The sequence below is a fragment of the Cyprinus carpio genome, chromosome A15, assembly GCF_018340385.1.
Source record: "Cyprinus carpio isolate SPL01 chromosome A15, ASM1834038v1, whole genome shotgun sequence".
Lineage (NCBI taxonomy): Eukaryota > Metazoa > Chordata > Actinopteri > Cypriniformes > Cyprinidae > Cyprinus > Cyprinus carpio.
This window is the reverse complement of record NC_056586.1, coordinates 19,819,769-19,844,411: the sequence shown is the minus strand read 5'-3', so window position 1 is coordinate 19,844,411 and position 24,643 is coordinate 19,819,769. Positions and strand designations below refer to the sequence as shown.

Below are 24,643 nucleotides of genomic sequence, written 5' to 3'. Positions count from 1 at the left end.
ATATAATGTACAGTATGTGGAAAATAATGTGTTTTTTTTTAACCTTAAACCACATAAACACATTTAATTTTACACCAAATACACAAAATAATGTTATTTTTAGCAGCATCATATGACCCCTTTAAAGACGCAATTGTGTGATGTGATATTATGTCCCAAAGCTTGCCTACTTTTCTACTACACACTCAAAAGTGTGTACTTTTTCTTCACCAAAAGAGTACATACTTTAAGGGCATAGTAAAAGTAGTCGCACTAAGACTCTGAATGAACTCATTTTGTGGAAGCGTTCTTCACGCAACAACGTGCAGAAACACGGCAGCTAAACTCTAAAAATTCACAGCGTTTTATTATAATGGTGTTCTCATTATAATGGTATGTGTATGACAGTCCCAGTCATAGTTATTAATATTCTGCATTGTTGTTTGTCCTGCTCGCGCTCCGTGCTGAAGAGATAATCACTGTAGTACTACAATGAAGTGCTTGACTCAACCAAATGCATCTTATATCAGGTAAATAATATATCCACAATATATTTAAACCTGCTGAAATGTTTTGAAATCACTTGTACCCTACCTGATCAAAAAATCCAGTCTCTGCCTCTGTCAGTTTGAGTCTTATTAAAGTTTTAATTCCCTGCCTCCAAGATGCTTCTCTGTTGTTTGTGGGTTTTGGTATTTTTAAATTTTGTATATAGGGGTGGTTGGATTTGTTCAGAGATTATGGTTTGTAGATTTTTTCATTTCTGTTTGTTTTTTTGGATTTATGAAGCTTAGGCTGTATATTAACTTATTGGGAGAAAACCGGTAGTTCTATGTGAAATCAGACATTTGAGCTCCCCCATATAGTCGAAATGGCATAATCATAACACCTCGCAAATATTCGACCGTGAGATTGGTATCAGGCTCCTTGAATCGAAGCATTGAATCATAGACTATTCGGGGTCACACCTACTAAAATGTCAGAAAAAGTAGTCTGGGGTTTCATGACCTAAAGGTTTGTTCACCCAAAAATGAAAACTCACTCTTATGTCATTCCAAATTCAACCTTGTTTGTATTCATGGCCTGTTACTCATACTAAGCCATTTGGTCCACACATGCAATAATTATATGGTGCTGTAGTGACCTTTTTGAATCTTTAAAGCCCCAGTCTCCATTCATTGTAATTGTATTGACCAACATAGTCTTCAGAATTTCTACTTTTGTGTTCTGCAGAAAGAAGGTCATAAGGGTTCAGCACAACATGAGGGTGAGTAAATGTTTTGAGTTTTAATTTTTGGGTGAACTGTCCCTTTAAGAAGGACATTTAACCTGCAGAGTCAGTCACAGTTTTTACAGCCACAGTTTGGCTTTTTTCCCACTTTAGTCATGAAGGATTGGTTGTTGGACTCACTGGACTGTGTAGATCTTATCGCTCACAGCTTTTCACTGATATTCTCTACTTCTGAATGAACAAAAAGAGACAGTTCACCCCAAAATGAAATTCAGTCATGTTGATAAAAACCCATACCATATCCCTTTCTTCAGTGGAACATAAAGACCATATTTTAACGGTCTAAGCGCATGGTCTAGAGCGCACGGTGCAAGTGCATTTAGGGCATGTCCGAATTCACTTTTGCTAGTTTAACAACGGGACGAACGGTCGCGCGGCGGGCACATGGTCCAAAAGGGTTGTACCTATTCTCTTAATGAGACAGCATGGGTGTGTTTTGGGCGTAACGTACAATAAATTAATTAGAGTCTCATCTCCCATTCCCTTTAAAGGCCAGTTGCGCTTACAACATGGCAGAATTTGCAACAGCAAAGACTGAACACTTCTCCAGAGAGGAAAAGTAACCTCGCGCACAAGCAGACCATCTACGGGGCACAATAATAATCTTTTACATGAAACTAGCAAGAAACACTTGAGATGCACCTGGCGCCGCATTGTACCAGCCACCAGGTGTATGATAGGTCCCAAAAGGTGCTTTCTTCTCAATGTTATCATATGGCTTTCAGAAGATTGACATATGGGCTACGTTTATGATACTTTATAGTCCTTTTTAAGCTTGACTTTTTCATGGTGTGTTGACATTTAGCAAAATCTCTAGGGATATTATACATCATACAGTTATACATCCTTGCTGAATAAAAGTACTAATTAAAAAAAAAAAAATCTTACTGACCCAAACCTTTAAACAGTAGTGTATATAACAAAATAATCAGCCATCTACTAGTAAATGCATAAAAATAATAGTAGGCTTCTCTGTATCAACCTGAATTTTAATATCGGTTCATCCCTAAAAACATTTCTCATGTGGTCTACAAAAAAATAAACAAATATGGTTTTGGAATAGCGTGAGGTTGAGTATGGGGGGTGATAAATTAGTGTTTAGTCATTATAACAATATAAGAAATAAAGTAAAATAATCCTCTTTCGTATTCCATCCAAATATGACAAGATTTTGTTTGGTTTCATTGTTGACTGCATCTAAATTTTTGTATTCTTGATTGGACCATCTGTGGTGATAATGAAAGTTTTTCTCTTTTTTTTTAACAGTTTTTTTTAACTGCTTTATTACTTTTCCAGAGTCAGTCGTCTGTGGAATCATTTTACACTTTCATGGTGGTACATTTGTAACTGAAGAGATATCATCGATTGCACATTATTTCTAAATGTTGTCGCAATAGATGTTAATCTGCAAATTTTCCAAATTGTAACCCATAATGATTTGTAAAAGCTATCTGGTTCCTTTTTGCTATAGGAGCTTAAGGCTTTCTAAATCCCTTCAAACTGGAACAAAATCCAAACCTATTTCTGAAACTGAGATTTGAAACATCTCTTAAGGATGGTGAAAACATGGAATAAACCCTCTCGCCTCTTGCCGTTCATCTGCTGTTGGTGTAGTGTGTAGTGCAATGCTCTTGATGAGGCCTATAAGTAGAGATGACATCAAAGATAAGTGGGATTATATTGGCTTTACGGCACTGTGCGCCACTGGATTGGATCTGCAAAGGATGAAGTGGAAGCTCAGAAGAGACAGCCAGATCTCCCAGCGGGGACGGGCAACATTTGGGTAGACTATGAGTAACTGAACAGTTTTGGAAACTTGACTAGGTAGCAATGGGTTCTTGGTTTGAATCCAAATGAGTCAATGCCCTTGGGTTGAGTGTCTTTAATACCTGTTCCCACTCCATGCCGGTTGTATGTCACTTGGAAAGCGTCTGCTTATTGGCAGCTACAAAACTTGGAACTGCAAGGATGAAGGCACATCAAAGTGCATTGGTTCTGTGTTGTAAACCTGGATCTTCCATGTTTGCTCAGGTTGTTTGTTTAGATTGAGTACTTTGATAACCTAGCTGTTAAGGCAGAGTGGGATTTAGTGATACTAGAGCCACACAATCTACTCTGTGATACTGATGTGACTGCTCTTGTGGCAGAAACTGACCCTTGTTTTGGTCTTATCTGTTTGGAGGTCGCTGCTGGTGAGTTAGATGATCTCCCAGGTTTGTCACAGATGCAGGAAATTTGAGTGTCACTGTAATAGCTGGTCTTCCTCACAGATAGACTGCAAAGATGCATTCATTGTATAAACACTATTTATATAGACCTTGTCATGGATCTTCTCTGGATTATTGCATTGAGACACTTTGAAAATAGTTTTACACATACAGTACCATGCAACTCTGAGAATGGACCTTGACTGTGCCAAAAAGTAGTAAAAATTAAGAGTTAAAAGTAGTGAATGTGACTAATTGATACTTAGGTAGGTTATTTACTTTTTGATTAGCTTAAGTACGTAATGGCAAGGTCTTAATCCACCAGATTGTGGACGATTAGAAGGATCTTTTTAAAATACTTCCCACTTTGTCAGTAATTTTAAATGTGTGCAATATTATGTGTGTATGTTTGTTGTCTAAGCAGCATATCTATAATTTCTAGGTTCATCATCACCTTCTACAAGACCTTTGAATAATCGTTGTCCTTATAATATAATTTCTAGGTTCATCATCACCTTCTACAAGACCTTTGAATAATCGTTGTCCTTAATATATATATATATATATATAATATATTATATATTATATATATATATATATATATATATATATATATATATAATGTCTATAATTTCTAGGTTCATCATCACCTTCTACAAGACCTTTGAATAATCGTTGTCCTTATTATATTTTGTTTGTTTTATTTTATGTATACAAAAACCTTTTATAAAATCTTTTCCGCAAGTTTTGAAGCTTTTTTAGTTTTTTTAAAATGTACTCAAAATTTACTATTTTTGTTCATTAATTTAATGGCTTTGATTTTTCTTAAAAAAATATAACACTACTTATAAATAATACTAATTAATCATCTTTAATGTTTATATAAATATATATATATATATATAAATATATACACACACACATATTAATTGTATTGGTCTGGGGATCCCTGCCGATTATTATTATTATTATTATTATTATTATTTGCATAACCACTTTAAAAGGGCTTTTTGGTTGTTTTTAGTCAGGAAAACATAAAGAAAACAATACACATATACAACAAGATAATATAATTTCACTTACCTGGCCTATCACTTGAAGCAAACATCCATCCCTTCTAAAAAAAAGTCTGTGTTAAAAGAGCCGACTGCTGTAACGTTAGCCTATATCCAGCTTAGGCGTGTTCTCCCTTTATATTTTATTTGTATATATACTGTTTGAATGAAAGCTTGGTTAATCTGTTGGCGATCAAATATTCAATATTGCTACTCATAAGCACTTGGTGAATTTTTAGCGCAGTGGGAGACATTCAAACTAATATCACGTGATTTACGTCTCTATGATGACTGGTTGATGTACCAGAAAGGAGGCTAGCCTCCTCTGCCAAGTTTCGTTTCTCAACACTCCTCAGCGCTGAAAGTGATCATTCGATGGTGATTGGCTATTTTTTTTTTACCAACTACGGCACAAGAGCTCAGCTCTCCCCCGGCCTCCCCCTCCCCTTCTCTATCACCCAGCGGTTGTAATTACATCAGTAGATTCAGCACATTCGCAAAAGAAAAGTGGAGCTTTCTAAGTTCAGTAACATGTTATGCTATTACAGCTGTGAAATTACAAATAAAAAATACACATTCTCAGACATGACTTGAAATGAACTGTGAATTTTATTAACATTAAATCGTCCTCCTCCCATTTTCACCTCAACATTTTGGGGAAACTGTGCCTCCCCTGACAAGCCACTGAACACAGGGTATGTATCCATTATCCTGCAGCTCTGGAGCGATTTGTCACATGACATTTTTGGCTCAGGACATGGTAAAACCACATCCTAATGATATATGGTGAAAATCTGTTCCTTTTCTCTTTAATACCTGCTTTTAGCACCTGAGCAGAAGCTGTAATAAACTGCATTTCTGACTGTAGAAGCTTTGCACTTTCATAAACACAGGTGTGTAAAGGCCATACTGACTGAGCTGAAAGACAGCTATGTAGTATGTGTGTGTGCTGCAGGACCTCTCTCCACTTCAGCAGTGTGTGTGACCTGCATACTAACATCGCCTCATACCTGCTATATAGTGTGTCGCAGTGGCACTGAGGGACTCTGAATCCAGCCAGTCGTGTGCTGAGAAACCATTTACACACTCTTTCAGTCACTGTTGCTCTGTTTGTTCCTTCTTTTCTATATTCTTTCTTCCCCCCCACACACATACACATAATGTGTTTGTCTGCATTGCAGTGGGCTTGTGGTAAACCTCATGGGGATTCTTTGGTTTTTAGCCACCTATCGCAGCCCACATTTGTTATGCGCGGGTGTGTGAATGTGTGTGCTGGAGACTGGTGGTTAAAGAACCGGTGTAGTCCATGAACTACTGTATCACTATTGAGCAATACACTATACCCCAGGTTGCTCCATTGGGAGTTGCCCCTGCAGTAAGAACAGTGTAAGCCGTTTAGATGAGAACATCAGCTTAACAAAAACGTAGTAGAAATAAATGGTAGCTCACCTAAAAATGAAAAATCTGTCATCATTTACTCCCCCTCATATTGTTACTCAATCCGGTATTTTTTCTCTCCGTGGAACACAAAAGGAGAACTTCACATAGCTTTTATTCTCCACTAATAATTTATTTATTTATTTTTGTCCTTTTTGCAGCTTGACAGGCATGATTACCGCGAATTGTTGTATGGAAAAGAGTTGAATAAAAATGAAAATTGTCATCATTTACTCAACCTCATGTTATTCCATACCGCTACGAATTTCACTCTTATGTGACACAAAAGGAGCTATTTTGTGGGATTTATTTTTTCCTGTCTTTGTTCAATATAGTAGAAGTGAATGAGGGCTGTTGTGCTCCAAAAATCATGCAAAAAAGCATGAAAGAACAAGCAATTCATATGACCTACCAACAGTTATAGAGGGGGGGGAAGCTTTTGATCAAAATATTTACCAAAACTAATTTTGAATTTAATAATTTCTTTTTGCTTTAGTATATTGGCAACATAACATGATTTTATTAAATTTATATAGTACGTTATCAAACTAGTATTTTTCTCACATGTCTTATTTTTCTCACACTTAATATTGATATCTTAATATCACACTTAGTATTTTTCGATATATCACGATAATGAACATGCACGATATTGTTATCGTGGGCACTTTAAAATACAATGAATAATTATTTATTACAAATTATTCAGATTTTTTGAATGCATTTTAAGAATACTTTTCCCATCAACTGATTTCAATGCACAACAGACTGCTGCACACTCTCATGTAAACAAGCGCGGATGAGAAGTGTGTGAGGCACATTCATTCTCTGACAGCAGGTGGCGCTGAACAGCAGAAGTGCAGCCGTTACCCTGGAAACAAAGCGGCTGCTCAAAGCTACTTTCTGAAACATATTTAAATAATTTAAACAGCCATACAGATTTTTGTATTCACTATGGTGTTCATCACAGCGCCAAATACTTAAATATTTATACTTAATAAGATATTTATTTTCAAACTTTTTTACATTTTAATCATGGACTACAACATGCCCTAGATATTGTTTGAAAACGATTTGATTCTTTATTGTTCATTCACACTTTACATTAAGGCCCCATTAGTTAACATTAGTTGCTACTGTGTTATTTAATGAACTCGAGCTAACATGAATTAACAGTTGTATTTTTTTTAACAAAGGTTAACTAATGAGATCTTATTGTAAAGTGTTACCTATTGGTCTTTATATTTTTTTTGCATTTTAATCTGTGTGAAATTATTTACTTTATACATTTTTTGTGTATTGCTTTATTGTATTTAAATGTCCAGTTTCTTTTTGTTATAAGAAAAAAGTAATTAAACCTGTTATAATTTATTATGCCACACTTTTTTGCAACTAAATTTCAATATTGTGATAATACCATATACCGTGATAAAAGTATTTGCAATTAATCGCAACATGAACATTTGATACCGTTATATGCCTAATCGTATTATAGTTGAGAATTGGTCTTGAAAACTAGCATTTCCACATATTTTGACTTGGAATATTCAATAATAAATGGTGCTTTGGCATTATTGGCATTCACTGTAAAAATAAATAAATAAATAATTTAATAAAATCGATTATTAGAGTATGAGGCTTTCTACTTCAGAATTTCATGCTAAATTTAATTTGTTACTAACCTTTTTTGCAATTCTTAGTAAAAACAATTTCAGGTTGAAAGATGTTTGAGAGTAAATCCCACACCGATTTTATTTCAATGTATTTGTTATTTTCTATAGCATAGGCAGATATAGTATATCTGAGTATTTTCATGAAAATAAAGAAAATAATATATTTGGAGTGAGTCAATATGATAATTTTTAAATATTGTCAAGGGTTTGGCACCAAAGATCCAACAAAGCTGTTCTGGAGCTGCTCAATACAGAACAGTATATTCTCTGACATTAGATTAACTAATACTGCCGTTGACCTGGTGTCCCATAACTGTCCTCAAAACCTCTCAGTTTGGCCACAAGCCAGTACTCCATGTGCTCCACATTTCTGTGACTAATTTAATTGGCCTCAGAACTTAATAAGGTTAATGCGTTGTGACAACTATGACAGGACTTAATTAGCCATTAGAAAGTGAAATGCATTTGATATCCTTCATAAAAACAGATAAAGTGCAAGGAAAAAAGCATTGTAAAATTGAAGGCACAGATACAGTGTATGCTGCATGATCTCCTTATTTCACTATTCACCAAACAGATCATGATCTACATTAAACACTGAAGCGGTTACGCTCAGAAGAGTTTAATTGAGATCAATCTGGCTACCTATTTCAGTTACTTCAGAGCAGTTTACTGTCAATTCATTTTGAAAAATACCTTTGAAAAATAATTTTATTTTAGCTACAATGAATGCATACCCGAATGCAGTTCTGTCTGAGAATGCAATGCACTGTGTCTGCTACCTTCATGTCATCAGCCATACTGATAAAGTGAATGTGACTGGCCTAGCCTAAAGCAGTCTCTCTCTACACACACACACCCGCACATCTCTTGTCAAACTGACTGGCTCTCGGTGAACATATGCTAATGTCTGGAGCTGTGTCATATTGGAGCGCTCACTCTTTTCCTCACACAGCCAGCTTCCCCTCTCACTTGTGTTTTAGTCCCTTCTTTTCCACACAGGGGCTGTTCATTTCTGATCTCCACAGATGGCTTTAGAGCTCTTTAACCTTTCTATTACAGCTACAAAAAAAAACAAAAAAAAAACAACAACAACAAAGAAAAAAATTACTTTTTGATATGAGTGAATTCATAAAATGAAAAGGATTTCTTTTTTTTTTTTTTTTTTTTTTTTTGAGGTTTAAGTGATTACTTTTACAGGCATGCTTAAAGTGAAAGTGTATTATTTCAGCAGCACCAAATGAGAGTGCAAAAATAATGAATATTTCCATTAGGTTAATTAGGTTTCCCTAATACTCATACTTTCCCCTTCCACTCTGCCCCTGTATATATCAATTAAACTCTTTTGAACATAACTTTAACTGTTTTTGTTTTAAATTGTAAGGAGATATTTTAACAATGTTTTATTGTAAAATGTTTTTTATTGACTAACATGGCTAACGTGATTTTCACTGTAAATTGTTGTATGTGTACTGTATGTGTGTTTGTTTATATATGTATATATATATATACACACACACACTCACAAACACATTTTTTAACGTCACAGTTTTACATTACATTTTTAAATTTTACAGCTTGAATTGCACTGCTCTGACTCTCCTTATATTATTATAGGCATATTTGACATTTTATAATTAATTACATAAAAATAGTTTATACTATAAATGTTTTATTATCACAAGACTATATTTTTGAATATATTGTAATTTTTTTTGTTACAATTTTTTATATAAAAATGTTTTATTGTAATTTACCGTAAACTATTAATTTTATAAATTGTTACATTTTATGTTATACTCCCAAAATTACACATTATGATATATGTGTATATACATTATAAATATGTATGTAATTTACAGTTGCCAAATAACAGGTTTTTACTGTCACATTTTTACATTTATATTTACATGTATTCATTTATCCAGAGCGAATTGAGGAATACAACAAGCAATTCATCATAAAGAGGCAAATAGACACAGGAAGTGCTTGTAATACAAAGTTTCAGACATTGGGAGGGATTAAGGAAAGAGAAAGCAAAGTTTTATATATGTAAATAGTATTATATATTTCCACACAAAGGCAGTTTTATTGCTGCACAGCTGCACAAGTCAAAGAGAATGAAGAATGGAAACTGATTCTGTACAGCAAACAAGCTCAACTTGCACTGAAATCCATTTAACAGAAGCATGCACTTCTCTCTTGTTCTCTTTTTACTACAGCATTTTAGACCTGGAGACATGCCATAGACAGAAGAGTTTGTGCTCAGCAGTTTTTTGTGAAAATCTGAAAGAAAGGGGATTAATTTTCATGATACAATCCTCCCACGATTTAAGCTTGTAGATGGTATTGACAGATTTTCCTATATTCAGAACCTATATGTTTCCATAAAGACAATAGAATAATTGCTTCCCATGCATTTTTACTAGCTCCATTAATAAACACTGCTGGTCAAATATGTCATAAACACACACATACAGTTTAAAAAAAAAAATGGTAAAAATATAGTAAAATATTATAATTTTAAATTATTTTTTAAATACATTTTTAAATGTAAGTAAATTGAAAATTTCTCATATCCTAATGTATTTCTGTTAATACTCTATTGATATTCATCGTAATACATTCTAATATTCATATAGATTTTATATACATACACATTATATATATTATATTCACACATATATATATATATATAGTTTATGTTAATATTTACATTAAACAAATGTGTATACACATACATGCATACAGATATAGTATATAAATATATATGATTATATATTATAATAAATGTATTCAACAATAAATCAGCATATTAGTATGATTTCTGAAAGATTGAAGGACCATGTGACACTGAAGACTGGAGTAATACAGTAATTACTAAAAATTCAGCTTCGCATCACAGTAATAAATCACATTTTAACATATATTAAAATAGGAAACAGTTCTTTTACATTGTATTTTACATTGTAATTGTATTTTTTTTTTTTTTTTATTTTTTTTTTCATTAATGTAGATTTGGTGTTGGTTAGATTTGATTATTTTTATTTGATTTGGTTTTTTTTTCAAAACTTTTGACCAGCGTTGTAAGTGTTGGAAATATTTATCGATCTATTTCCGATTCTCAGAAAGTGTGGCGATGGAAACGCACATCATACTTAATCCAATCATGTTTTTGCTGCTTTTCTCAGCTTGATTAAGATTCCAAACTACCTCTACAGAGTCTATAAAAGGTCCCTGTGCAGTCTGTGAGTGCCCTACAGCAGCTAGGGGTAAATTCAAGCAGCAAACAGCAGATGGGGGTAAATAAAGTACATGTGGTGCGTTTGATTTCACTGGGATTTGCAGACATTTGCAGGTTTGGGGAGCTGAGCTGTCCGTAGTGCTGAAGTCTCACCATCGCCTTCCAATCTTGTTTTTATTTTTATTCTGGAAGCTCTGGATCTGTGACCTCGTCACACATTTGTCTGTCAGTATGAAAAGTCTTTTGACCTTTGTGAAGGTGTCCAATATGTTCATAAACATATGTAAAAGTCAAATTTAATTTAATTCTGAAATAAGCATTTTTTTTCCCCTTCCCAAACCACAATCAGTTACTCAGTCAGTCAGTCAAACGATTTAAATAATATAAAAATGTAATATTTTAATCTGAAAATTAATTATAATATAAATAATATTATATCCTTGCCAAACCACGATACATTTTTATGTCAGTGACACTTTTCCCCGTGGCTCCAGTCACACATTTGTCTCTCAGTATAAAATGTCTTTGACCTTTGTGAAGGTGTCCGTTAGCTCCTTGTCATTCCACTTTTCAGATAATTACACATCTCTAAAAGTGAGAGCACATGCCCACAAATTCACCTTGACGTTTCACCTCATTTTCCACCCCTCTCAGGCTAACGAAGAGCATCTCCTCTTCCTCTGCCAAGAAGTTTTTTCCCCTCATCCTTCCATCCTCTACTTCCTCCTGCATTTGCATTCACAGCATGACACGTACCTGCTCTCTTCCTCTCTGATAAAACAGAAACAGCCCCGTGGTGCCACCGAGAGCTCAGCACATATGAGATAATTTGCTGTTTGATCAAAATAATTGCGCTGTCGGAATCATCTCAGAAAGCCACTTCATTGCTGTTCGACGGATAGTGGAGGAATATAGAAAACTCATGGAGCGGATCGACATCCCAGTGTGCCGAGGGATGCTAGAATGTGGGTGTACGAATATTGTTTCATGAAATAAGATAAATGAGGTAACTGAGGTTCATCTTGATGTCCTTGGATATATGTACTGATGCTTCTAGATTGTGTTCCCCAGATGCAGGTCTTGTTGCCAGCTGAAAGTGAATTATTACTTAATTTTTTTTTCTTTGGCCTTTCCATTCTTATTGAAAGGAACAGTAGAGGCAGGACTAGAAATAAGCACCACAGCTCAGTGTGTTGGATAAATTATATCTCTAAATCTCTTTAGGCATTTTTTCAGATATATATATAAAAAAATCCATTTAATTTTTTGTTGTTTGGCAAAGAAAATTCATTATTTCAGATTTAAATATAATTTTTGTGAGTGTATGTGTCGTTCATTAAGTACCTGCAATAAATTGACAGCCTTTCTAGTTTCTATAAATTTTTGTTACATCTGTCTTGCTGTTCAGACCCCCACCCCCACCATAAAATATAATAGATTGAATTTTTTTTTTTTCGCTCTTAATAATTTATGTATTTATTTATTTGGAAAATTCACTATTTGCTCATTTTTCTTTTATTAAATTAAATTAACAAACTATTTTTGTTACAAACATCTTGCTCTGTGTAAATTGTAATGACATCTCTTATTATTTCTGCCAACGTTTACTCTTTTGCTTTAGTGGCTTTTCGGCTTTTGTCTTTCCCTTTCTGCGTCCAACTGTGTCAGACTAAGTTTGTGTGCTTGTGCGAGTCTGTGATTACAGCACCACACAGCATTACTTCATGCATACGGTTTAATCTTTCTTAACAACAACTCCATAAAAGTGTGCAGTCTCACTCATTCATATCATGCTGAGTTTCTTTATGAAAAGCAGTCAAGCTGTAATATTGCTTAGACTAATGTGTGCAGCTCTAAGCAGGATGGGAAATGCAGACCACTAGAATTCATGTGCAGGACCTGATGACTGGCCACAAATGATGAGCGATGAGTCAGAAAGCATTCAATTTAAACTGATGTGCTGTCAGCAGCAGAATCAATCAAAGGATTTGAAGATAACACACTTAAAGTGTGCTTTGTGAAGCTTCGCGCAAAGGAACGTCTGGTTTCATGGATATAATTCATTGAGCAGTATTACTGACTGATGACATCACAGGCTTTGGGGACGTCTTTTTATGAACTTGCTTTGCGAGCAGTCAACCTTGACCAAATTATGAATTTTCTTTTTAATTAACAATGCTTTCATTTATTCAAAAGGGCCATATTTTATACTTTTATATATTTTGTACTTTAATTTTCCGCTAAAGCCCACTTGTTATAATGTTATTTGAGATTTCTTGCAGCAATGACTGTTGTAATTTTGTTATTCATTAATATTTCACTGTAAGATCATACATACTTTTATATGTAAATGACCTCTGTTATGATTGGCTAATCTCTCCATAATTGCGTAGTTTACAGTTTAGTTTAAAGGAATAGTTCAACCAAAAGTTAAAATGTGCTAAAAATGTACTCGCCCTCAGGCCATCCAAGATGTAGATCAGTTTGTTTTTTCATCAGAACAAAGAAATTTAGCATTACATCACTTCCTCACCAATAGATCTTCTGAAGTGAATCGGAGCCATCAAAATGAGGGTTCAAACAAATGTAGAGTTCTTATAAATTTAACAAATTATTATTATTATTATTATTATTATTATTATTATTATTATTATGGGTTATGTATTTGACCAGCCTTTTGCTTCACAAGATGTTAATTGATGGACTGAAGTCAAGTGAATTACTGATGTTTTTATCAGCTGTTTAGATTCTCTCTCTGATGGCACCCATTCACTGAAGAGGATCTATTGGTGAGCAAGTGATGTAATTCTCACATCCGTTTTTTAAATGTTGACTAGGTTATTATTATTTTTTTTTTCACAAAACATTTGATCAATGCTTTCACAGCAAAGAAACATGATAGGATATCACAGACAGTCACTTTTCCACAACATTAATAATATTTCCTTTGAAATGTGATACAGATTCCCAAGTGTTTTATTTGTTTTTTTGTTGCTTAGTTAAATCAGGTAAATCAGGTCCATTAGTACAGTTCTTATATGGCTGTTATGTCAGTTTGATAAGCTTGAGGGACCTGATGTGTGACATTCAGAGAACTAACCAGAATGAATGGGGCAGAGGGAACAATAAACTAATTTGTGTATCTGATCTCTTCCTTCCTCATCTGTCTTTTCCCTTGACCTTTATAGTTGTGACATTTTGACAGTTCAAAGGTAGAAGAGAGAGGAAATGCTGCAGGCAGAATTCTCCCATCTGAGTCTTTTCTCCAGAGAGTTTGTGTCACGGTGCACATGAGAACGTCTTGCAGTGTGCTTTGCGGTGTATGCCACTCTCATTCTTTCTTTTTAGATTTGATTTCTTATGATCAGGCAAATGCAGAAAAACAGCATTCATTTGTTAATAGAGTTTTGATGTACTTTATCCCACTCAGTTTTTAATTTGTATTTCATCTTTTTGTGGACATTTAGATGATGTTCGAAACCAAAGGTGAAATGTGTAATGTCTTATTTCTCATGTTTTTCATAGTTCAGTGTAACTACAGCCAGTAATTTAATCTGAGACCTATTTTTCTGGTATGAAAACAGTGAGTATTTTTGGATGAATAAATATTTCAGTTAGAATGACAGCAGTGAACTACATTAAGATTTTTTTTATTAAAGTATGAAATGTGTGAGTGTTTTTTTATGAAAGGCACTTTTACATACCGAAATATTTATTTTGTTGATGTATGGAAGGCAGCGCTCTGAAGCTTGTGTCAAATAAACAACACATTTAGCCTACACCCATTTACACTGAATCACTGGATGGGAAGTTGGGAACTTGATTCGTTTTGTTCTGTATCCACTTGGTGTTTGATTTCTGGAGCTTAGTTTTTTAAAGTTTTCGAGAGAGGAAAAAACCTTGGGGGGTTCACAAAGCTTCGTTATCACCACTACAACATATTTTGGATTTGGTTAAGATTTCATACAAATCGAATTCTCGATTCAATGAGACTGGGCTTTGCAGCGCTAGAAATTACTGAGGAATGCCATAAAAATATCGACTACGAATGTTAATCCAATATTATGCCATAAAAATGTTGTTTTATCGCACTACAACAATGTTAATTGCTGGAAATGTTGGTTATTACTGGAAATGGGTTAGTTTTTTTGTGATAATATTTATTTTGATGAAAGAATCACTGAACTCAATGCACTGACTGACAGTCTGTCTTGAACACTAGCTGGACAAGTGGAATGATAGTGTTTCACTGTGATGTAGATTGGAACTTTTGTTTTTATGTATACAATGCAATACAAAAGTATACAATATTGTAAAATGCAAGATTTCATTTTTTAATTTCTCATCCATTTTTGACATCAAATATTATTATTTTTTTTTACAGATTGATTTCTGCAAACCGTTTGATTTACAGACATGACAGCGTTCAAAAATCAAAAGCAACGTTACATTTTAAAATACCTCAGATGCATACTGTTGAATTTATTCCTTTTAAGCATTTATTTCATCTCTGAATACATGAACCTGCATGTCAGCCTTTCAGGTAGCATGCTAGCAAGGTTTTCCTGTTTCTGGAGAGTTATTCTTCACCGGATGTGATCAAACAGTGGCTTCAGGCATGCAAAAATTCAACCAGGCTGCACTGTTTGCACTTTCGCTTTTATCACCTCAAACCAGGCGAAGACACAACCTTCCCGGTATCCTGCTTGATAAATGTATACATGATAAAATAGATAGAGCACCTGCTCTTCCCTGGAGAGATCTCTATTGCTGCCTGCTTCCTCCTCTCACCATAACTCTCAGTAAATAGGACATCAGCGCTGTTTATTTCAACTGTGTTCATAGCCAACGAAAGCGTGCAGTGGAAAAAAAATGGCTAAAGTCTGATTTGTGCTACCCGTAACCATGGCAACCAAGCATCTCTGAACCCCCAACTAGTCAGAAAGTGGTGGATGGGGAGGAGAATCTCAGAATATACAGAATATATCTTTCATACATCAGGATCTTTTTTACACTCTTAAAATTACCTAAATTAAGAAATGTGCATGAATGAGACGATTGCTGAGTATAGTAAAGGCCTGTTCACACCAAGGACAAAAAATATCATTTCCTAAATTTTTATATATACAGTAGATATATATAATATATATATATATATATATATATATATATATATATATATATATATATATATATATATATAATATATATGATTTATTCAATTAATATTTATTTATTTATTTAAAATAAGCAAATTATTTTTAAATGGTTTTAATTTTCTTTTCTTTTTTTTTTTTAGTTATATTATAATTGGTTGGTGTTATGTGGTTGGAATGGTTGGAACCGTTACTTTATTTTTTCATTTGCCCAAAAAACACCCATTACTCATAAAGAGGAATAGGGACAAACCCATTTAGACCATGGCGTTCAGTGCACGATCTGACAAACATTTCACATGCGTTCATGCACGCTGGTGGTTTTTGGTGTCGTTATGATTACAAATGTGGTTTTGGTACACGTCTTGACTTTTTGGAGCTGATTTCAGGTATCTTGACATTTTGGAGCACATTTTTAATTGAAGACCACTGCTGCATAGAGAAGAAGAATAGACCTCTCACAACAGGAGACTCCCAGCTAAAGTGACCTTTTATGGTTTGATCCTCCATTTCAAATATCATTGAAAACGCTTGAGATATTAAAGAGGTCTCAAATTTTGTGATTTTTTCCTGACTCCTATGGGCTGAGAGCGCATATGGAACTGTCCGGCTGCCCATCCGGCGCCGCAACCTGATTTATGGGAAGCACCTCTGGCAAGAACGTGTGTGATTGATAATCATGCAAAATCCTCGCTTTTCAGTCACGGGTTTCTGCTGTGCCAGGCATGAGGAGTCTTTAACATCTCAGCTCCTGCGTGGAGGCGTTTCCGGTAGGCCGCATGGGCCCATAACAAAACAGTGGTTAAGTTAAACAGTCATGAACTCGCTGTGAACTCTGTTATCATGAAACCTGATTTCCTGATATATTCTGCATGCAACTCCTCCAGTTTGCCGGATGAATATGGTTAACGATTTTATGTGATTTTTTATGATTTATTATGAATGTTGGTTAATGTTTGTTTGATATATTGTGCATGTAAATGAATATTGGTTACCGATCAGAGATACTTGATGGGTGCCTGTGAATTGCATAGATCCCTTGATTCCATTTGCAGATAAATTGTGGTTGAGGCTGTGACATTCAGTTTTCACTTTCAAGCTGCAAGGACTAAAACACATCCTGTCATGATGTTAATTAGGAAGGAATAAGTGACGGGGCAGTCGTGGGGTGCAGAGTGAACAATCGCACACATACGATTTTCATGGCTGCATCTCTTGCAGTAAAGACGCTGCCTGATGTAATTAGTAGTAAAGTCCAACATCCAGCACGTGAAGTTTCAAGATCAGGGTTGCCAGGTTGTCACAACCAAAATCCTGCCCAGATTTGTTTGAATCAAAAACTAGTCCAAAACTAGCATTCCAATGAGACGGTTCCAGGATGGTTCCCGATAAAAATTGCATCCAGGGGTTAAAATGTACAGTTTTCGGCAGGGTTTCCTTGGTAGTTTTCACATTTTAGCGCCTTAAATATCACGTTGGAATGGTGTTGGGGTCGCTTCAAACCGCTTTTCTTACACGATTTGGAAAAAACAACCATTCTCACTTGGCAAACACTGGTTGGGATTTACTACACAGAGCCGTAATTCACCGACAGTCTACACAAAATCGATTTTAACATGGCCTCAATGCACCTGCTCGCAGGTAGCGATTCTTTGTCGATTTTTGAAAGCGATTTTGTGTAGCTCTTTTGTCGGTGGAATAAGGCAGGAGTGCAGTAAATGTCCGCTCCACCTGAAACCAGTGTTAAAGAGGTCAAGTCTGCGGTTTTTCTTTCATGTCCGCGGGCATTTGAAGCGACCCCCAGTACCATAAACGTAATATGCTAGCCCCTAAATAGAAATTTTACTAAAAGGGAACCATGCCAAAACACATATATTTTTAAACCGGGATGCAATTTTTTATCGGGGATCCGTTTCGTGTCTCCTGGAAACGCGATTTGGACTAGTTTTGAGAAGAAACTGGGCCAGGATTGTTGTGAAAACTATTGGCAACCCTGATCTGAACGCACGTGCTGGAGATATACTGCTAATTACAGGAGCGTTTTTACTGAGAAGATGCGCATGAAAATCGTATTCGATTTTTTTGCACAGCCCTAGAATAAGTAAAAATCATATACTGTACTACTAACCCTCGAACCTAAGATTATTTTCCAAGCCTTAAGCCATTTGAAGTCTAAGTAATTTTACTTAGCGTCTCCTGCTGTAACTTTACCTACTGGTGTTGCTGTTGGACAATGTTTCTTTAGAAAAACAAGTGATTTATACACTTTCTAATGTTGTATTTTGTAGTATTTGTGTTGTTTTATTTTTGCACTACAGTTTTTTATTTTTATTTTAATTCAATATTTTAAGGAGGCACTGCCTCCTTTGCCTCCTCCTCAGAGGAAATGCCCCTGATATATGTATTCTTTAGTTGAAATCCCAGCCAATTTAGTCTGTGAGCATGTGTGCCGCAGCAGTCCTGTTCCTTGTGTAATTTTCTCATTGCTTTGACATTCGATCTCAAGTCTTATGATTACAGTGAACCTAAACCTAGGTCTGAAGACTGCAAGATAATTTTTCTCTGAAATGAGAAAGCAGGAAACATTTCAGAGAAAGGAATGCTGGCATTTTAAAGTAAGGGGTTTGTTGGGGTTCTTCTGAAACTGACATCTTTGTGACTGTGATCATATAGTTTATATTTACTTTATATGAATTATCCCCAACACTGAGAAAACAATGTTAATAAAAGAGGGTGAATTTAAATAATTAGTGGTTATAATAATAATTATTTTTAAAAGCTCATTATCATTACAGATGCCACAAATTAAAAATAATTACTTAATTGCTGACTGATTAAATACTTACTAATTCCCTTTTAAAATAAATAATAGAAAAACAGTAAAATGCTTCAATTTTGCTGATGTATTGTCCACAAAAAACAGATATTTCACAAGCTTATAGAAAAAAAAAAGATCAACTATTTATATTGTAAATGTATTACTTCATGCATATTTAATGTTTAAAAATATTCATAGCTTATCTTACTGTGGCTTAGCTTATTAGATCATAGACAGGTTATACTTGCGATGCCATCAGCAAAAGCTCTGCTATTGCAATTGAGTTTGGGTGTGGTATGTTGTGCTATGTGTTGTGTAGACTTTAAATAACATACTGCATGTTTATGAATACATGTTTCCGAGCCAATGCATGATTTGCAGGCCAATTGAATGTTTTCATTGTTTTCATTTTGCCAAAATCTTGTTTTGTGTTTGTTGTTTTGTCTGTGAAGGTGATTTTGTTTTGTGTACAGACAAGCTAGCTGTGCACCATTACATATCGCTGGTGGTTTATGACACATTCATTCTGGCATGTGTTCCTGGGGAACAGGGCTTGATTACTACTGTACATTGTAAAAGCTGTAAGGTACTACAAGTATTCCTGAATGACTGAAAATGAAAGCACTAGGAGTTTTCACAGACATTCATCTGTATAAAAAGGGCAGTATATTTTAAAAATAATAATAATAATAATTAATTCTGCTTGTTTAGAAATATGAATGCTAAATTTTGCGACTTGCATTGTCTTTACAGAAGAGAAAGGTGCAGTTATGTGAACAAAGAGTTTTTGTTACATGATGTTCTGAATAAGAATTTTTAGGTGCAAAATGCAAATTGAATCACAAGTTTGATTGATCATCAATTATTTAATTGATTGACTAACTGACATCTTTAAAGCAGCACCACTACTGGGTCAGTCATTTCTTTTTTCCTCATTCATCTATATTTTATCCTTACATCTCACTATGACAGCCTTGGTTGCACTTTATGCAGTTATTAATTAAGCATTTACTTAAACTATAAAGTATCTCTAGTGCACCTCCCGGTACCAATGTGGCCTTTATGTGAGCTTCCTTTATAAGTCTGATCATTTAAGCAATGCTCATAAAAGTTAAGTGTTGACTCATAAATGTCTTGACCATAATGTTTAATTACCTTTCTCTCTCCAGCTTCATTTTGCTTCAAGTGCCAAATCAGTGGATTCTAGATTGAGCGGTTCTGCTGATATCTACAATCTAAAAAAAGATTGTTGAGTTTAGGGTTCTTTTTTCCCGCACTTTTGTTTTTCAAATCTTTATCTGTCAAAGCACTTCATTACTTAGTTTCTGGAGTTCAGCGATCCAACTACACACTGTCAACACACTCTCAACAGGTAAATAATTTTATTCTAAAATTGAAATACAAATTTAACTTTAAAATTGTATCTGGTTTTTAAACAAACGTTCTTTTCTCTTCTTTTTTGATCACATGTAAGTGTGAGCAGCTCTGGCTGAGGATACTCCTCGTCTCCGCTAAGTAAGTAACAGAGACATTGAATTTATAATCCATATTGTTAGATTTTTTTTTAATAATTACTTATTACTAACAGAGGCTACACTCTTAAAAAGAAGGTATATTAGGCCTACTGATTTTCTGGAGTTCAGCTATCTATCTATAGACTGTCAACACACTCTCAGCAGGTAAATGATTTCTTTCTTAAAATGTCTATAATTTTTAACTTTCAAATTGTAACTGGTTTCTTACAAATCATGTCTTTTTCTCTTTTCAGTTTAAGAGAACATGTAAGTGTGACCAGCCCTGTTCAGTCCTCTCCTCTTCACCAAAAACAAATGGAAGGAGACACATTGCAACTCTGAGCTCAATTGTGTATTTCAGATGCTGTCACATCCTACAAACTCATCATCTGCAGAGAGAAACGGCCACTCAATCACAACAAAATACACAAAATGATGCATTTACAGGCATCCTAGAGGATTATGAAAATACAGTATTTCACTGGAACTTGGTCTTCATTTCACTGTTTCCAGTTTCTGTTTTGTTTTACTTCTTTAAGTATTTATTTATGTTCAATGTCAATTGTCATTTATTAATGTATTCTGCTAATAACTGTTATTAGAGCACTGTCATTTTTGGTACAAATTCACATGTCATTAAAAAAATAAAAGTACCTTATTGACACGTTGTTGTTGTTGTTGTTTTTATGTAAAACTTTAACAGACACTGCAGGATGTTTAAATACCAGGCAGACAGAGGAGTAAAAAACAATATGAATAAATAATATATATAGATAATATTAATAATGATATAAATATGTAAAACTGTTGGTTGAGCTATTCTTTAGAAGGGATAGTTCACCCAAAAATTAAAATTTGATGTTTATCTGCTTACCCCCAGGGCATCCAAGATGTAGGTTTCTTCAGTAGAACACAAACTAAGATTTTTAACTCAAACTGTTGCAGGCTGTCAGTCATATAATGGAAGTGAATGGGAATCATGGCTTTGTGAGTTAAAAAACAAACACAAACAAAACCAAATTAAACCCTGCGGCTCGTGACGACACATTGATGTGTAAAGACACGAAACAATCAGTCTGTGCTTGAAAAACTGAACCATATTTATATCACTTTTTTTTTTTTACCCCTTATTCACTGCAATGTCCGAACTGTCCTGAGTGCCTTCTCAACATAGACAGTAAAAGAAATGGACACAGCGACCCCATTGGAACTCAATTGAGACAAGTGAAGCCCGTTTTTAGCGATTTTTAGAACTTCCGTTCCCTTATCGAGTCGGTCTCTCGACATTACGTATGGGGAAATCCATTTCCTCGAAATTATGAAGTCTGATTGAATAACTCTTTTGCTTGCAAATAGCCAATGGCGCCCCCGCCCTCACCTGATTGGCTGACAGCCCTCAATATAGGTGACGGCGGGCGCCAAAAAACCTCAGAATCTTTTTTTTTTCTTCACTGAGTCTGGTTTCGCCGTGGATTCACGCATTCAGAGCGGAATATTGTGGAAAATTATCCCCTCTCGCGTTCCGGCGATTTTCTCTTAAAATGTCACTTTGCCGCATGTGTGGTGGGCCCATTGATTTCCCGGACGCACACAATCAGTGTGTGCTATGCCTGGGTCGGGCTCACGCAGAGGCGGCATTCGAAGGTTCGGGATGTCGTGAGTGTGAGGAGCTTCCCATCAAGATCCTTCGTGCAAGGCTGGCCGTTACCCGTAACGGTGGCCCTGTATCTCCTGCCTCTCCCCCGTCCGCCGCCGTCGTAGAGCCGCGAACCGAGAGACTGCAGAGAGCTCCCGTCCACGGATTCTGTTGAGGTACTGGCGTCGGCCCAACGCCCACGCCATCCTCACGTGGAAGATCCCCTCTCATACTCTGAGGCCAGTTACCGCCCTCCACTAGAAGCGCGGGAAAATGGTTTCGTTTGGATATGACGAGGACGACGCCATGTCTACGAATGCCTCCGACCCGGGAGCGTGGTCCGAGGCCCCGTCTGAAGCTGCCCCCCGCCTCGCTGGATACGGAGCTTATGGCGATCCTCACGGAGGCGGTGGCAGACATGGAATTGGAGTGGACAGCCCCCAAGGAGTTGCCGTCTAAGAGATGGATGGACGGTTCCTTCCTCGGCGCGGGCCGTCAGGCTGATGGCCCCGCAGAGACCCGCACCCTTTTTCTCTGAGGTCCACGAGGAACTCACTCGGTCATGGCGCTCCCCTTACTCAGCCCGAGCCCATGCACAGGGGAACCAGCTGCTGACGACGGTGGAAGGGGCGGAGAAATTAGGGTACGCGCGACGCCGCCTCCCCGTCGAGGATGCTATCGCGGCCCACCTGGCGTCTTCTCCTGGCTGGAAGACCGCCTCTCTTTTGCCTTCTAAGCCATGTCGAGCTACTGCTCACATCGCCGAGAAGGCATACATTTCGGCTGGACATGCAGCATCTGCCCTCCACACGATGGCAATCCTGCAGGTCTTCCAAACTCGGCTTCTGGGGTCCCTGGACGAGGAAAGCCCGGACCCAGAGTCGCTCAGGAAGCTGCGCACGGCGGCGGATCTCGCTCTCGCGGCGTCGAAGAAGGTCGCACAGGGAATCGGCCGCAATATGAGCAGCCTTGTGGTCCTGCATCGCCATCTGTGGCTGACGCTGTCCGGCATGCGCGATGCCGAAAAGAGGCAGTTCCTGGATGCGCCGGTGAGCCCCACCGGTCTTTTTGGTGTTGCGGTGGAGTCTCTGTCGGAGAGAAATACGCCGAAACCGTCAAGCAGTCTAAGATGATGCCTCATCTCCTGCCGAAACGGTCTCAAACCCCCCCTGCAGCGAGGTCCAGGTCCTCTTCAGCGCAGCGTCCGGCAGGATATACCAGGCGCGCGTTCCCGAGCGCGGCAGAGAGTCGTGAGCCAGAGCCACCATTCCGCCAGAGGCAGCCCAGGAAGCCCCGTTTTGGTCCTAAAACGGCCTCTAGCAGCCAAGGGCGCCCGGCGGGCAAGAAGGAGCAGCGTTCCTGATGCTCGTGCCAGGGGGAAGAAAGCGCGGGACGTGTTCGTCGGACCCGCGGCGAAGAGGGCGTGTTCCCGCCCAGAGTTCGTCAACGGCGTAAATGTTGTGACAATGAAACCGCTGTGTTCTGTTTCAATAAACATGCATTACATGCCTCAGCAAAAGAGCTTTCTTCCTCCCTCTACTATTACCCGTGACATAAGCGAAGCCTCTCCCCCGAGAGGCGCTTCGCAAAGCGGAAGCTCGGGGAAACCCGAGGAGGTGACTATGTATGTTCCCGTGCAAGAAGCCGCGGACGAGTCACCTGCCATTCATATAGCGGTCAATGCTTCCCCGGTGGCTGGTGCGCAGCCCCCGCCGCAGCATGCATTAATGCCCCCTGTATCAAGTCATCTAAGCGCTTGGTCGGCGCTCCCGGCGGCATCTTATTGGGTGTTCAACACCATAAAACGCGGCTATACGCTCCAGTTCGCTCGCAGACCACCCCGCTTCGGCGGTGTAATTATGACAGAGGTATCAGAACAGAGCGCCCCGCTGCTACGGGCAGAAATCTCATCTCTCCTGGCCAAACAAGCAGTAGAGATAGTGCCCGAGGAGCGGAGAAATTCCGGGTTCTACAGCCGTTATTTTCTAGTTCCGAAAAAGGACGGAGGTATGCGCCCCATCTTAGACCTGAGATTACTGAACAAAGCGCTCGCGAAACGCACGTTCAAGATGATAACGGTGAAGCAGATTCTCGCGCACATTCAGCCCGACGATTACTTCATTGCAGTGGATCTGAAGGATGCGTACTTCCACATCCAGATAGCCCACATCACAGGCGCTTCCTGCGTTTTGCATTCGAGGGTGTGGCATACCAGTTCAAAGTGTTGCCGTTTGGGCTCGCTTTGGCCCCCCGTGTATTTACAATGTGCATGAATACAGCGCTCGCTCCCCTGAAGCTCAGTGGAATGCGCATACTGAACTATCTCGACGACTGGTTAGTCATCGCGTGGTCGAGAAGTGCTCTCGAGGAACACAAACACAGACTCCTCACCCACCTGACAGGTTTGGGGCTGTCTGTGAACATTCAGAAGAGCACACTGCAGCCGCACCAATCTATCATATTCCTGGGTATGATACTGGACTTGCGCACTATGATCGCGAAGCTGTCAGAGCCGAGAATCCAGTCGATTCACAATACACTAGTCCTCTTCGTTCAAGGCAGAGCTATCCCGTTAAGAACGTTTCAGAGGTTGCTCGGTCTGATGGCGGCTGCAGCCTCCGTCTGCAGACTGG

At 37.4% G+C, this 24,643-nt stretch overlaps 1 long non-coding RNA gene and 1 pseudogene across 1 annotated transcript; both read left to right on the top strand.

The window, feature by feature from the left end:
* The window catches only part of LOC109104379, a 248,414-nt pseudogene that overhangs the window by 38,443 nt on the left and 185,328 nt on the right, over window positions 1-24,643 (top strand).
* Window positions 20,333-20,672, top strand: LOC122147726. Its single transcript, XR_006161792.1, has 3 exons — window positions 20,333-20,375; window positions 20,449-20,539; window positions 20,629-20,672. It is a non-coding gene; the product is annotated as an uncharacterized LOC122147726 (long non-coding RNA).